Raw genomic sequence first — 15,788 nt, 5'->3', positions numbered from 1 at the left:
CAAAGTGCCTTTCTCGGCTAGAAACATATAGAGCTACATTATATTTTTGTTGAGTAGTACTTTATTCCACAAGTAGTCTTATGCAAGGGATAAACCAACCACTGACTAAGGAGAAGTGTGGGAATGGAGGTTAGGAAGAGACATCTCCCTTGGGCAGGGTTCCATAAATGTCAACTACGGATTTTTTTATTTTTTATTTTTGCACCCTCCTCTGAAGCATCTGGTGCTGACCACTACATGGATCCATCTTGGCAATTCCTATGGTCTTGGCTGTTTATTTTTAACCCATATAGACATTGCTGAGTTAATTTCACAAATGGAATAGAAGTTCTCCAAGAGAGTGGCCATCTCTTTGTTAGCTGCTTGTAAAGTCGCCTAGCACAATGGGGCCCTTGTCTCTTGGCACTACGTCAATACCAATAATAAATAACAACAACAGATGCTAATATCATCGAATACTAAACATCTTGGGTCTAATTCTCCACTGTCATACTAATGAAGGCTACAGAATCATTCTTATGCCTGCTTCCTCTTTAACCCCCTGATTCTTTCATTATTTAGTCACAGTGGAACAGCTTCAACATTGGGCTAGAGAAAGAGAATGATTCTGTAGCCTGGAGGTTAGCAAGGACCCAGTCCCTCAGCTCCAATTTTTAACTATCAACTAGGGCTGTCAATGAATCACAGTTTACTCACGCGATTAACTCAAAAAAATTAATCGCAATTTAAAAAAATTAATTGCAGTTTTAATCGCACCGTTAAACAATAGACTCCCAATTGACATTTTTTAAATATTTTTGGACATTTTTTTCTACATTTTCAAACATATTGACTTCAATTACAGTGCAAATATTTGTAATAAAAATAAATATAAAGTGAGCACTGTATATTTTGTATTCTGTGTTGTAATTGAAATCAATATATTTGAAAATGTAGAAAACATCCAAAAATATTTAAATAAATGATATTCTATTATTGTTTAACAGCATGATTATTTTTTTAATCGCTTGACAGCCCTACTATTACCCAAAGTAGTGTCACAGCTTCAACAGCCGTGACTGATATCTCATAGCCTCATGGGTAAGGCACTCTCACCTGAAAGGTGGAAAATCACAGTTCAATACCTTCACTCCCTCAGATGGAGGGGGCACTTGAACTGGGGAGTACCCTAACTATTGGGCTGAAAAGTTCTCCTCCGCCTGCTAAAACCATGTAGGTGCCTAACACCAAGAGAGAATCCGCAGCTGAGACTCCCAAGTGGAGGGAGGTGCTTCCCTGTAGCCTGGACGTGGGCATCTATCTCCGAGAGAGAGATGGGGCTTACTGCACAACCGTCAGCTCAGCATCTCCCTTTGGCTACCTTGGATGAGGAGCCATCTAGCCTGCTGGCTTTTGTGAACCCCACTCATTGTACAGGGAGCTTGAGCGCCTAGTTCAGGTTTGTAAATCTTAGTGACTTTCTAGATGGCCAAAAGTTAGGCAAGGTGGCACTCAGCATCACACTTAAATGTCTTTGAGCATCTAGGCCACTGCCTCTTTCTAGATTTTTTGTGCTAACTAATCCAAATAAGATCTCAGGCACCGGCCATTCCAAAAAGAGAAGCCAACTGTTTTCTACTGTAGTTGATTCCCTCCTCCCACTCTTCCTCCTCTTGTGTTTCATTTGAACTAGTTCAGCAAAAGCTGACAGTGGATATCTGCAGAGCAAAGGGTGTGGAGGAGGAGGAGGCTGATAGTGGCATTTTGACAGGTGTATATGCTGGAGGGACTGCAGCTATGTGATATGGGTCCCCCAACTTCCAAAAATGGCCCCCAAGGCAGCTGCATTCTGAGGCTGGTAGGTGTAAAAGCTGCACATTAGGAACTACAGCAGCAATGTCAGGCCTGCACATCATACTTTTGAATAAACTTCGGGCTGCTGACATTGTTCTCTGGAATTCACTTTGCAAAGGATCCAGGCTACTGACAGCCAGGGAGAGCGGGTAATAACCATGTTCTAGAAACCCATTTCAAACACTAGCAACCCCTAAGCCAATTAGTGTCTTAAATGACATACATTGGCACTACTACTGCTCCCTTCCCTCAGTTAAGTATCTGGCTTTTCTCTAAGCCAAGCATTAAATGGCCAAAGAAAGGGCCCCAACACTGTGACCCCTCTACTCATGTAAATAGGCCCTTTGAAACCAAGGAGGCTACTCACAAGATAAAGGACTACACATGCGGATAAGAGTTGCAGGCCCAAGATTGGCAATGGCTCTGCTTAACTGGCAGTGGAGTCCAACGCCACTGCTGAAGTGTGAATCAGTGAGGTGTTGAAACGAAGGGAGGTGGCCAGACTCCTCGGTATCACTTTACTTGCCAGCTGGCTGAGGAAGAGCATTAACATTTGCCAAGCATGGGGAATGGTACCACAAAGTCGCCAAGTGAATGGGAAGGAAAGAAGGGAGTTGGCAGGTTTAAATATTAGGCTTAAAGGAAGTTCGGTGCTTTAAATTCTCAGGGAATGAGAGCGTGTTGCAGTGGCAGAAGTTAGATTTAGCTGGCAAAGAAGCTAACAGCAAGGAGAAAAAGAAATGGTCATGCCCAGTGTTGTTATTAACTATTGCCAAAATACAGAGAGTGCTCTGAGCACAGCAGAAAGGAACTCAGTCACGCTCCCTGCTCTGGAGAATGTATATTTCAAGGGCTTGACTGAGCCTTTAGCTGAGAAAGAGCAATGCAAAGCTGCACTTCCCTGAAAGGAACTGTGAAGGTCACAGGTGCCCTCCCATTGCTCCTGGGTGAGGGAGTAATCTCCTACATCCTCGCTTTCAGGGGTGTAGCAGGCTTTCAACTGCACATCCAAGTGCCTCCACTGGATGATACATGGTGAGATGAAACGTTAGCGCCGTCCAGTCTCCGCTTGCTTGTGGGGTAGGGAAGATTATCAAGCATTCAGAGGCCCAAAGGGACTTAGGCATTGGAAGACCTAACTGCCCCATGGAACCCACAAACTCTGAATTCGGTGCCTAAGAATGGGATCTGCAAAAACTACCAACTGCCTACACTAGCCACCCAACAAGGGATGCATGTCCTAAGCCCTGCCCCTTGCAAGGAGTTAGGCTGGAGGGTGTTGCATACCTCTACTTGGGGGAGAGAGTTGGAAACCCCCTCCCGGTAGTGCTCTGTTTCTTTCACGAACAGCAGCAGCACACCCCTACTTCCATACAACATGGCAATGGGAGAAAGGAAGCCGCCCATATAACCTTTCCCCAGGGGTTAAAGAATTCACCCCTGGACTAGAGGAGGCACTGCTGATTGAATTCCCCTTTTTGTTTAATGTGGAGAAGAGATTTGAACTAGACTTTTCCACTTCTCAGGTGAGTGCCCTAACCACCAGCCCAGTTACTCTCACATTCCTGCTGGCTTCATGCTTATTTAATGCAGAGTGGAACAGCTTCAAGAAGAGAAAATGAGGGACCCCCATATCAGGCTTGCCCATAGTCCAGTGGTTAGGGTACTCACCTAACAAGTGGGGAAACCGTATTCAAAGCCCCTTTTCTCAGGCACAGGGTAGACTTGAACTGTGGCCTCCCCCATCCTGTGTGAATGCCTCAACCATTGGTCAAATGTTATGAGACAAGCTGCCTCCCTCAGCTGTTGGTTGTGGCATTAGGCATGCTCTGAGAGTGTTTCCCTGATAGGGCCACCTAGGCAATTTTTTCACCAGCCCCACCTGATAATCATAGGGTGTGGCACAACTTCAGATTCCACTATAAGAAGCTCAAGATATGCAGCAAAAGCTCTTGGATATCCTGCAGCCCACAGGACCCAGTCAGGTAGCTCTCCCCGTGAATGTGGACATTATAGAACCAACTTAAGTGGCATGGCATACATAAGCAATGAATATTCCTATCCCTAAAAGGGCTGCGAGACATTACTTTGTGCCTGCAAAAGGGGAAGAATGCTCATTCACCCATCCTGACCATAACTGGAGGGCTATAACAACGAAGAAGTGAGAACTAGATATCATCCACTTTGGCTGCACCAGGGGTAGGCAACATATGAAATGCGTGCCGAAGGCGGCACACAAACTGATTTTCAGTGGCACTCACACTGCCCGGGTCCTGGCTACCAGTCCAGGGGGCTCTGCATTTTAATTTAATTTTAAATGAAGATTCTTAAACATTTTTAAAACCTTATTTACTTATATACAACAATAGTTTTGTTTATATATTATAGACTTATAGAAAGAGCCCTTCTAAAAATGTTAAAATGTATGACTGGCACGCAAAACCTTAAATTAGAGTGAATAAATGAAGACTCGGCACACCGCTTCTGAAAGGTTGCCGACCCCTGGGCTACACTATTGAGTTTCTTCCACCACCCCCTCTTCCAAAACCCCTCTCCCAATCCCTCTTCAGGGATCACTCTCATGAAGAGAGATCCCCTGACAGGAGATTGCCTCTATCCTCAAGTGAGCAGCTATAGAGCAAGTGCCAGCTCAGCATCAAGGGAAAGGCGGGGAAAAAGGAAAATGAAGGCCCATTTTTGACCTACATCAGTTAAATATTTTTATTTTTCAAATTAAAATTCCACATTGTTACATTGGCATCAATAATTCCTTCCCATGGGGGTCACAGCTCTTGACATGAAAGATCATAGAATCATAGAATATCAGGGTTGGAAGGGACCTCAGGAGGTCATCTACTCCCTGCTCAAAGCAGGACCAATCCCCAACTAAATGATCCCAACCAGGGCTCTGTCATATGGACATTCACCCATCCCTCAGGTTTCTGGTAGGACAGGAATACTATCAGTTCAGGGTACCTCTGTTTTGTTTGGCAACAGCACCCAGAGTCTTCACAAAGGGCTTTTCAGTGGTGGCAACACAGAGCTGAAATGGCTAAACTGTCTTCCTGTACTTGGATAACTGGTTTCTAACAGGCAGCTCCCATCTGGAAGTTCAGTTGGTAACCTTGTCCTTGCTCTGACTCCTGGTATTTTTGGGAATCTGTGTAAACATAGAAAAGCCTATTTTGCCTATTATACAACTCATAGACATTATAAGGGCAACCCTTGACTCAACCTCAGACTACCTCCCTGTGGACAGATTCCTGCCATGAACAGTTAAGTCACTCACAAATCCCAAACAATAGTTCAGGACGGTCTTACTTTGCTAGGCCACATGGACTCATATACTTACATAATGCTGTTCACCAGGCTATATCTCTGATGTCTGTAAGATTGGCTCAGACTGGTACAGACACAGCATGTAAATCGTAGTGCCAATCCCCAACAATGTCAGGGCTTCGTTCACCCAGTGGATGAACCCAAAATGTATGTATCGGCGTCCCTTTCCTGCCTCCATGACATAACAATAATCATGGACACAACCCTCATAGGCTGGGGAGCCCAGATGGCTGATAACATGAATACATTGGGAGGTCAAGATGTATATCAATCTCTTGGGACCAAGAGCAGCAGCAATGCATTCCTACGATCCTGGCATGTCCAGATAATGACAACAGACTTCTATATAAACAAACAAGGAGGGGCAAGATCCCTTGCATGGTGTGTAGAGGTGGTCACTTTATAGAACTGGTCATTAGGAACCACATCACAATTTCTATGCAGTACCAACCAGGTTCTCAGAATTCATTCGTGGATAACCTGAGTAGGCATTTTGCCACCAATAATGAGCAGAAATTACACAATTAAGGGCTGAGCAACATCTTCATTTGGTGGAGAATGTCCTCTTGGAACCTGTATGCTTCCCAGATAAACAAGAAGTTCGATGTATGTTGTTCAAGAGCAACACAAGGTCTGGACTCCAGAGGTGATACCCTTCTATTGTCCTGGACAGGCCACCTGAGGAGTGCCTTCCTCCCATCCTACTACCACCTCAGGTTCTACAGAAATTTGTCACAACAAAGCATGAGTAATTCTCATCGAGCCCAAATGGCCCACTCCAGACAATTCTGGTGTCCGGACTGCCTATGAATGTCAACCTAGCAACCCATCAGAATAATTGCAGGATCAAACATTCCAACCTGAACTTCCTTCACTTCCTGGCTTGATATTTGGATAGGCAGCAGACCTAGAATGTTCATGTTTGGAGGCCATTCAACTATGCTTAATCATAGCAGGAAAAATTCTCCCAGAAAATGTTACCTAGCCAAACGGAGGCATTTATCTCCCTGAGCACAACAGAACCAGGTATCATCAAGGCCAGCCGGTATTCCTGCTATTTTAGTCTAGGTCCTCACTCTCAAGATGTCGGGTTACTCTATTAACCTGCTGTGGGTCCACTTAGAGGCTCCCCGTGCATGGCTATTCTATTTTTACTAATCTGCTATCAACCAGATTCCTAAAGGGTCTCACTGGGACCTTCACATCAATAGTGAAACTAAGGTTGCAGTGGGACCTCAGTCTTGTACTTACTGGTCCACCTTTCCAACCATTGGCCATGTACTCAGTGTCCCATCTGCCTATGAAGGTTGTCTTCCTGGTCACCATTACATCAGCCAGGATGGTGGGTGAGCTGGGGGCTCTCATGGCTGACCCACCATGCACTACATTTCATAGAGAGATGGGAGCCTTTCACTTCCATCTGAATTCAGCCCAAAGGTAATTTCTGAGTTTGACATAAACCAATCCAGTTACTTATCAGTATTTTTCCTGAAATCTCATGCCTCCAGCAAGGAGGGGAGACTTCACTTTCTTGACATCAGATGAGCATTGGTGTTCTACCTTCAAAGAAAGAAATCGTGCAGGAAATCTCCTAGACTATTTGTTGCTTTAGCAGAGCGACCATGGGGACAAGCGATATCTTCTCAGGGACTCCCTACATGGATTTCTGGCTGTATCTTCCTTTGCTATCAGTTGCCACATCTCCACCCCTGGACAGGGTAAGGGCCTCTACAGCATAGAAGCCGTCAACAGCATCTCTTCAAGAAGAGCCTTTGCTGGACATTTGTAAGGCAGCAACGTGGAGTTGAAACATTACAGACATTGTATACCTACATCCTGGCAACCCCCCTCCCCTCCTATTTGAGTCCTGCTTACCAGTTATCCGGAATGCGGAATACACATAGGGACCAGCACTCAAGGAAGAGGTTATATGCCTGTAACTGGAGGTTCTTTGAAATATATGGTCCCTATCTGTATTCCACTACTCTGCTTTGGCTCATGACTGGATTCACAGTAGAGAAGGAACTGGAGAGTTGGTGAGTCCGTACCTCTCCTTATACTGTCAAGCATGAGGAAATCCAGGGTGCAGGCACAGATCACCAGACACTAACAAGATTTTCCAGTCTCAGGCACGTATCCATGTGTGGAACACAGGGACCATACATCTTGAAGTACCTCCAGTAACCTCCACTTCTGATCAGATGACTCCCCCTCCCACCCATCCCCATCCTTCAAACTGAACAAAACCTGTTTAAATTCAGGATATCGGGAGGGCTCCACCATTCCCCTCCCTCCAATTTTGGCCTGCAGCTGGCCTAAGTCCCTGCTTAGACAGCACTTAGCTACCACCTCTCAGGGAGCTGGATTAACTACAGCTACAAGAGAATCCCTCCTATCAGCAGAGGTAGTGTCTGCATTGAAGTGCTACAGTGGCGCTGCTGTAGTGTTTTAAGTGTAGACAAGCCTGAGGTTTTGTAAATCCAGGGAGGTCTGGCAGTTCCACTCGCTGTTAATCCACTCAGGTTGTTTTCTGGGGGCAATCTGGTTAATGGGGACAAAAGCTTTTTGCAGTAAAACCTTCTTCCATTCTTGCCACTACGACCATATTTCTCTCTCTCTCACACACACACATGCAAACCCACAGACCTCCCCCACCCCTCCCACACACCTTGATTCCTTCATCTAGTGGTTTCCTGTCTTTTAGTGCACCCCATTCAAGTGCCTCATCCTCCCCTTAAAGGTCTTTGAATAATGCTGCCCCTATTTCCTCCCATTCTTGCTCCCTATGCACCTCCTCCTGATTGCTCCCTTCATTTGTGCAGACTCTTGGCTTTTCATTCATCAAGCTGCCCCTCTGCTTTGGTAAATGTCCTGCTTCCTATGGACCCAGTGCCCCCCCCCTCAAATCCCCCCATAAACCAATTTCTCCCCGAAACCCTCTTTCGCCTGTTCTCCTAACCAATAATCTCTCTACACCCTCCTGTACCTCAAATCTTATCCCTTATCTGCTCTGTCTTATATTTTAAAACTATCAAGTCAGAGACAGGTACATCTCAGCCACAGTAATTGAGGAGAAGCGAGGAGATTACCCACCTAATGAGTTACACATGTGTGTTTTTGTTGGCTTAGCTTCAGACTCTCTAATCACACTTGCTAATGTCCCCCTCATGTGTAAAGCCGTGTTCAGAGACAGCCTGAGTTCCTTGTGATGTTGAAGCTGTTTATAATTTAATTAAATTAGAAGAGGCTCCTTCAAAATCTAGATTTGAATGACATGAAACTAAAAATGATTTTGTACTGCCACCCAGTGGTCATACAGGTTTAATGTAGTGAGCAGTCCATACAGTTATCAAACACTTTTTCTTATTATTTATTTTGTTTTATTTTATTTTTGGATTCAAAATAAAATTCTCATGTAAAATTTTCTAGTATAAAACAATGTCACCCACAACCCTGTATGTGGCTGAATGGCTGGATCCAAAACCCAAATAATTAATTAACTGATAGATTATAAAAGCATTTAGTCAAGTGCTTTTTTAATTTCCAGCTTGGGCCAATATAACACACACAAACCACCCAATAAAAACGTTGCCTTGTGCTAATGATACACAAGATGCCCCCAGATTCCACTGGTATTTTTTTCTTTATAAGTTCATAAACACATTGTATAAAAAACAAGGTCAAAGATTGTGGGATGAGATTGCTGAGGGGATTGGGCAATGGAGTATAAATAGTACTTTGTAAATCAATAGCACCTTTCATTCAAAGCATCTCAGATTAATGAATTAAGCTTCACAACCCTCCTATGATGCAGGTGAGGGAGCTATATGGATTATTTCACCTATAGCTGCTGCATTTCAGTTGTATAACAGCTTCTAGCTGCACTACACAACAGTTGGGAGTAGCGAACAAAGAGATATATCACTTCTAATTGAAACTGCAGGGGGATGTTAGGTAGGCTGAATTTAATTACCCGAATTAGAATTTGGCTAACACATTAGGTAATTAATACTAATTGCTTTATGCAAAGTATCATGAGATCTTGAATTACAAGTGGTCAGTTTTTCATCGCAATCTAAAAGACAGCACAATGGTGCCCTCAACACCAGTGCTACTGGGGTCAGTATTGAGTCAGAGAGAAAGTGTCATTTGCTGAGGCATTTTGTTGTGCTTTGTAGATTTCCCACTGAAAAAAGCCAACAACCTGAACCTCTACAGCTTGTGAGAGCTGATAGGACTTCAGCACAAGGTGGTATGGAGTCTACAACTGCTGTGGTACTAGAATACTACTGTGGTACCCAAGAGAGTAGAGGTGAAAGGTTATTGGTAGATGGCACTTATTCATATGAACTAAGTCCAATCTATTAGATAAATGTCTATCTGGGATGGTCTAGACAGTATTTGGTCCTGCCATGAGGGCAGGGGACTGGACTCAGTGACCTCTCGAGGTCCCTTCCAGTCCTAGAATCTATGAATCTATTCTCCCTTGGACATTTGTCTATATCATAAGAGCCATGGCTACAAACTAGTTAAGGTTTGATTGGTAATGGAAACTGAACCAAATCTAACACCTTTCAAGAACAATAAATATTCTAAAGGGAGACTCACATTTAAACAAAGCCCTGCATAAACCAGAACCACACAATTTACTGTTACACCAAACTGCCACAAGTTCCAACTGAAGAGTTAAAAGAACATGGATTGTAGCTTTGATAAAGAAATTAAAACATCCAGGCAAACCTCCCTTGTGCAGAGGGCTGGCATAAAGCAGTGCCCCGTTTCAGTGCCACTTAAGACCTCAAGGAACTAAGGACGTGCATAAGCCTTGAGTTGGCCCTCTGCCCTGGAGATGAATTGCACCCATAGCAAATAGCTCCATCCTTCAATGCAGCAGTTGGGCCTTACACACAAAAATATTTTTCTTCCAATAGTGCCGTGATCCACCATAATCCCAGCAGTGATTTACATAAATCACAGTATTTATGTCCCCCATTACAGACTGCGCAGGCCTCACATTCATTCTCATCTACCCAACCCATTGACTGTAATTAACATTGTTTTTAGTCCCAGTGTATAAAATGCTGGTCAAAAGAAAGGGACAGGCTGGTGGTTACTCAATCCAATGGGAAGGCCAATCATAACCACTCTTCCAGAAAGTAACACTAGTCCCAGTAAGAGTACAGCATTGGCTTAGTAGGCTAATGGGATATATTTTTCTCATTTTATAACTATGTGTCCAACCACCTTTGAGGAGCTGAGCTTTAGTGTTCATAGAATCATAGAATCATAGAATTCAAGATCAGAAGGGACCATTATGATCATCTAGTCTGACCTCCTGCAAGATGCAGGCCACATAAGCTGATCCACCCACTCCTTAAGCAAGCGACCCCTGCCCCATGCTTCGGAGGAAGGCGAAAAACCTCCAGGGCCACTGCCAATCTACCCTGGAGGAAAATTCCTTCCCGACCCCAAATATGGCGGTCAGCTGAACCCCGAGCATGCGGGCAAGACTCTCCAGCCAGACCCTCTGGAAAAAGGCTAACAATATCCTATCATTGACCCATTGTACTAATTACCAGTGTGGCACTTTATTGACCTATTGACTAAGCCAGTTATCCTATCATACCACCCCCTCCATAAACTTATCTAGTTTACATACACAATTTCTTAGAGTTTAACAAAGGAACCTTTATTCAAAATTTGCTGATACAGAGTACATAGATTTGCTCTGTTCAGTGACCAGAAATTGTTTGCAGATTTTTTCTAGCCATCAGGCAGTTGACAGTTCACTTAGGCTATCAAGTCTTAAAGAGAGAATATTAATATACATTAATGGTTACCTAGAACACTACATGTGCAGAACTGAAGAGCATGTGTTATTAAACTCACACGTTAAAAAGGGTTACAGTGAAATAATTATGGATATTTCCCAAGCAGCTCTCAAAAGCCATTGATCTATGTTTTTAGCTTTCACCTGTAGTCCCCTCCAGAGAATTTGCTAGCTTATAATCACCCCTTAGCTAAACCATTGAAAGAAAAATACAATAGACTCTACTTATAGTGTATTCAGAGGGGAAATTCAGCCCTGCGCAGGTGGCCAGCACAAGGCATCTGCACCACTTAAGTCAAATTGAAATCTCTTTTGAGGACTTAACTGACGCATGGGATGAATTCCAATCCAATGACTGTCCCAAAGAGTGCCAATGCATTGAAAAGAGCCCTCTTTATAGAGATAGGCCCAAACCATTGAGTTGGACCCTGACTTCCAACTGAACAACATAGATGCAATCATTGTTAGGGGGTGTGAGAGTACTGTGTTCTTCTTAGACACCCAATTATTTTTCTGAACATTGGTGTTCCCATCATTACAGCAGCAGGACAAAGAAATTACTCACTTTGTGCAGTAACGATGGTTTTTCGAGATATGTGTCCCTATGGGTGCTCCACTGGAGGTACGCTTACATCCCTGCCAGGACCACCTTTACTATGGCACCGTTGTACTGGGCCCACACCCACTACAATTACGAATATATTTTTGAAGTGTACACATTGTGAATTGCAATGCATTTCAATAGAGCATGTATGTATGTATTAAGAATTTGACGCTACATTTTCAAAAACAAACTATTTGAAAAGTGTGTATATATTTTAAGTGCCACATAATCATGTTGTAGTTTACATTTTATTTCTGGTAAGATGCCTGGCGTCACACTATCAGTGGCGTATGTATATATGCACGCACTGCAGTCTACTGCAGGCATGGGTGAGTTGCAGAGCAGGAGACTATAAACATAGGAGAATGAATGAACAAGGCCAAGTGATAAAGAAAATAATGATGAAAAAACATGTAAGTGGCACTCAAAAGCAGAAGTTGAAGATCAGAATGCAAAACTGCATTGCATAAGCAGTTACATCATTAATAACAGTACAGAGACTCCCGATGATTATACTAATAGTACTAGTAATGATGATGAGTGTATAACTGATGATACTAGTATGGCGACGGGTCCAGCCTACATTGATCATAGCTCTGAAGAACATGCTGTTTCTTCTAATGAAATCCTTTCATCAAATAAAGAATACAGCAACCTTCTGCTGCAAAACGCACCAGTAGATTACCTTTCTCCGATGCTACCCTATGGATTGTTGAGGCTTTTATCCAACAGACACGGATCCTGATTGCTGCCAAAATCGTGATGGAAAATATGCAATGTCATCGAGACAACAAAAGGACAGAACAAAATCATTATAACGTTTTATGCTTACTTTTATAAATTATTGAGTCATTTTATGAGATCAAGTTTTTTCCAGCAGGGGTTGATTTCACTATTAATTTTGTGAGACAGTTGAAATAAACAGATTTTTATTGTATCCACATGTAAAAGCTAGGTTACTCACTCCTACACTATGAGCTGCTTACTCTCTTAATGCACCACAAGTGTGCCTATTTTCATCTCAAATATTGGAGCAGATGCATTAATATTAAAATGTTTTTGATTTTAGGAAACTCTGTGATACAACCTTTAATTAAGTGTCCCTGAATGGTAAAACTATTGAAAGGCCCTGGCTCATATACTCACCATCAAATGGCTGTGTCTTCTGTTTTGTGCACAAATTGTTTTCTCTGAACAGCACATCTACACTAGCCAAGAGCAGATTTGATTCATTGGCAGACTTGGTGACCATGAAAGTTCTACTGAGCATTGACAAGCTCTTCCCCACTTATACAATGTGTTTGTCAAAGACTCAGACTTTGATAAACATAGCAGATTAATAAAAGAAAGAAATTACTGGACGGAAGTGTTGAAGTGAGTTGTATCAGCAATAAAACCTTTGGCAGTCTTAATAATAGAAACTTCCTTGTCTGCTCAGAGTTCTTAGAGTACGACCATTTCCTGGCCTGCCACATTGACAAGTCTGGGAAGCTGGTCATGGCGCAACATCATATCTATCATCAACTACCTGTGAAGAGTTCATCAAACTAATGGCTGACAAGGTAAAGCAGGACATTTTGAATGAGCTAAAATTGACTAAGTACTCTTCCTTCCATGCCATACTGATCAGCTGACATTTACTGTGCGTTACATGCTGAATAACTGTACATCTGTGGAACGCTTCTTGAATTTTATTCCAGTTACATCACCTAGAGGTCTTCATCTGTTTAATGTTACCAATGAAACCCTAAGTGACGAACTAAATATCAATGAACAGGGCATCTAACTATTTTTATTTCAGTCTCTGAGGCTCTCAATATTCTAGTACAAGAAGTGTGCTTGTCCCTTTAACGCAGACTGAGAGAATTTGATTAGCACGTCTCCTTCCACTCTCAGTGTCAGTCTTTCCCTGAAGCCAGAGATCAGGAAACAGAGAACAGAGCTCTAGCTAATCAAGTGACAGGCTTAAAGGGACAAGTAGTTGCTCTCTCAACCTAGAAGCTGAAGGAAAACGATCTTTAAAAAGTCATTGAGTAAATTTTTCTAAAGCGCCAAAGTACTTGCCACTTTTTGAAAATGAGATTTCTTTTCAAAAGCACCTAAGTGATTTAGGAACCTGCATTCCTTATAGTGCCTTTAAAAGCAGAACAACATTTTTTACTTTTCTTGTTTGGTTTCGGAATCGAAATCTCATGTATGTAGCTGAAAAAAAAATCCACACACCACTGAAAGTATAGGGTCCACTCTCAGCCCATTCCTGCCAATTGCATGTGCCGCCTCCAGGAATAAAAGGACAGTGTGTATCATGTGCTGAGGCAAAACAGCAAGATACTCACCAATTGCATGACCTCAAGTACACATGACAAGCACTAGCTTTCCACATTTTTTTCAATGGTGAGAAAGGAAGAGGAGAGGGAAGGATCTGAATTTCAGCAAATCTGTCTCATCATGTATTTACCTCCCATGAATGCTCCATGCTCTTACTCACAGGCCGTGGTCAAGGGTGCATGTAAGGTCTTCAGCATCCTTAATTGTAAGCCTTGACAGAAGACTTGGCTTATTGCACGATCACAACATTCTTGCTTCATTAGTTTCCCTTTCTCAGGAGATAACAAAATAATGTAACATCATTGGTAACTCTGGCAACTATTCCACTTCCCCTAACCCGGCGTCACCGACAGACACACAACGAGAACTCCTGCTTTATATCACTATACTACTCACTGGCGGCCACACAGCCCAGCAAGGGTGATAGGTACAGAGCTGCACAGAAGGGCGTGACAGTATGTAATGGAGGTGGCTAAAGTGCAAATGAAGTGTTCATGCAGGATCTGCTCAGTGCTGAGTGTCACTTTAAATATAAACACTAACTTTAACTGGAGGCCTCCAAAGCATTTTTAAGACATTGATTTGTTCAGCCTCACATGAGCCCTGTGAGATAGATAAGAATCATTAGCCCAACTTTATAGATGGGGAGACAGAGGTTCAGGGAAGATAAACAACTTGCCAGAATCATATAGTGTGACAGTCAGAAATCCAGTAATTCCCATAACTATAATGACCAATGCTGGGAGAAGCACATGTGTTTGTTCAAAGGTATTGTAGTTTTTGCATCAGTGTGCTCCCGTCCTCCCGTCTCAGTGACCCTAGAGGAATTCTGCTTCTGTCCACAGCGCCTCTGATATTACATCTCTGGCCCTCTGCCTCCACAATACAAATCTTGCTCTCAGAATCATAATGCGTGGCCACATAGTGAAATTAATGTTCTCTAGTCATGACATTTAAATCCTCTTTCTCTAATTATGGGATGCATCCTGGCAGTACCCTGATCTCAGTTTGATATTTTGGTTACAGATCAAATAATTTACTCTGAACTCATTTGTACCCAAGATGGGGGTGAGTCCAGCTGCTCGTGGAACATGAGGATTTTTTACTAGCTTCCCATCTCTAGTTTTGGGAGCAGGGAGAATTACTTGGGATGAGGCATTGAAATGATCACTGGAGTAAATGAGCCCAGAAAAAAGTTGTGCTAATGTACTTCAAAGGCCTGCTTGATCCAGTGTCTTGTCAAGGCTCTAGTCAACAGGACATCAGGGTGCACGAAAACAAACAACCGTGTTATATTATTTGTCAAGCATCTGCCTGGGGGAAACATAAAGAGATATTAACTAGAAAGAGCGTATAAGGAGTTGATAGATCTACTAGCTTGGCTACACCATATGAGAAAGCAACTTCTTTCCTTTTCCCCTGGCTTCTATCCTTACCCCTTCCTTCTTTCACCCTACATTCTACTTACTTCTCAGCAAATTTGCCTCCCAAATAGAAACTTTTTGGAGGCTTATTTCCTTTCACTTGTTTCAGATGTGACACAGCAGCAGTACTAACTCAACCAAAGCAAATGTTGGATGGAATTTTACTGTTATGTCTGAATTTCTTTTTTACTGTGTTAAGGTCATAGTTATAGATGGGCCCAAGCCACTATCTTAGCTGAACACTCCCATAGTTTGGAGAAGTTTGGATCATGATTCATACACCACTGCCTCAGCTGACACACTGAACTGAAGCCCAGGATCCTAACTTTGTGAAAGTCCAAGTGTAGATCCTGATCCAAACTATGTGGTTGAGACCAGTCTCCAGTTGCACTGCAACACAGAAATGTGCAAAGACAGACTCTTGTAGCAT

Source organism: Mauremys reevesii, linkage group 2 (genome assembly GCF_016161935.1).
Source record: "Mauremys reevesii isolate NIE-2019 linkage group 2, ASM1616193v1, whole genome shotgun sequence".
Lineage (NCBI taxonomy): Eukaryota > Metazoa > Chordata > Testudines > Geoemydidae > Mauremys > Mauremys reevesii.
This window is presented reverse-complemented; position numbering follows the sequence as displayed.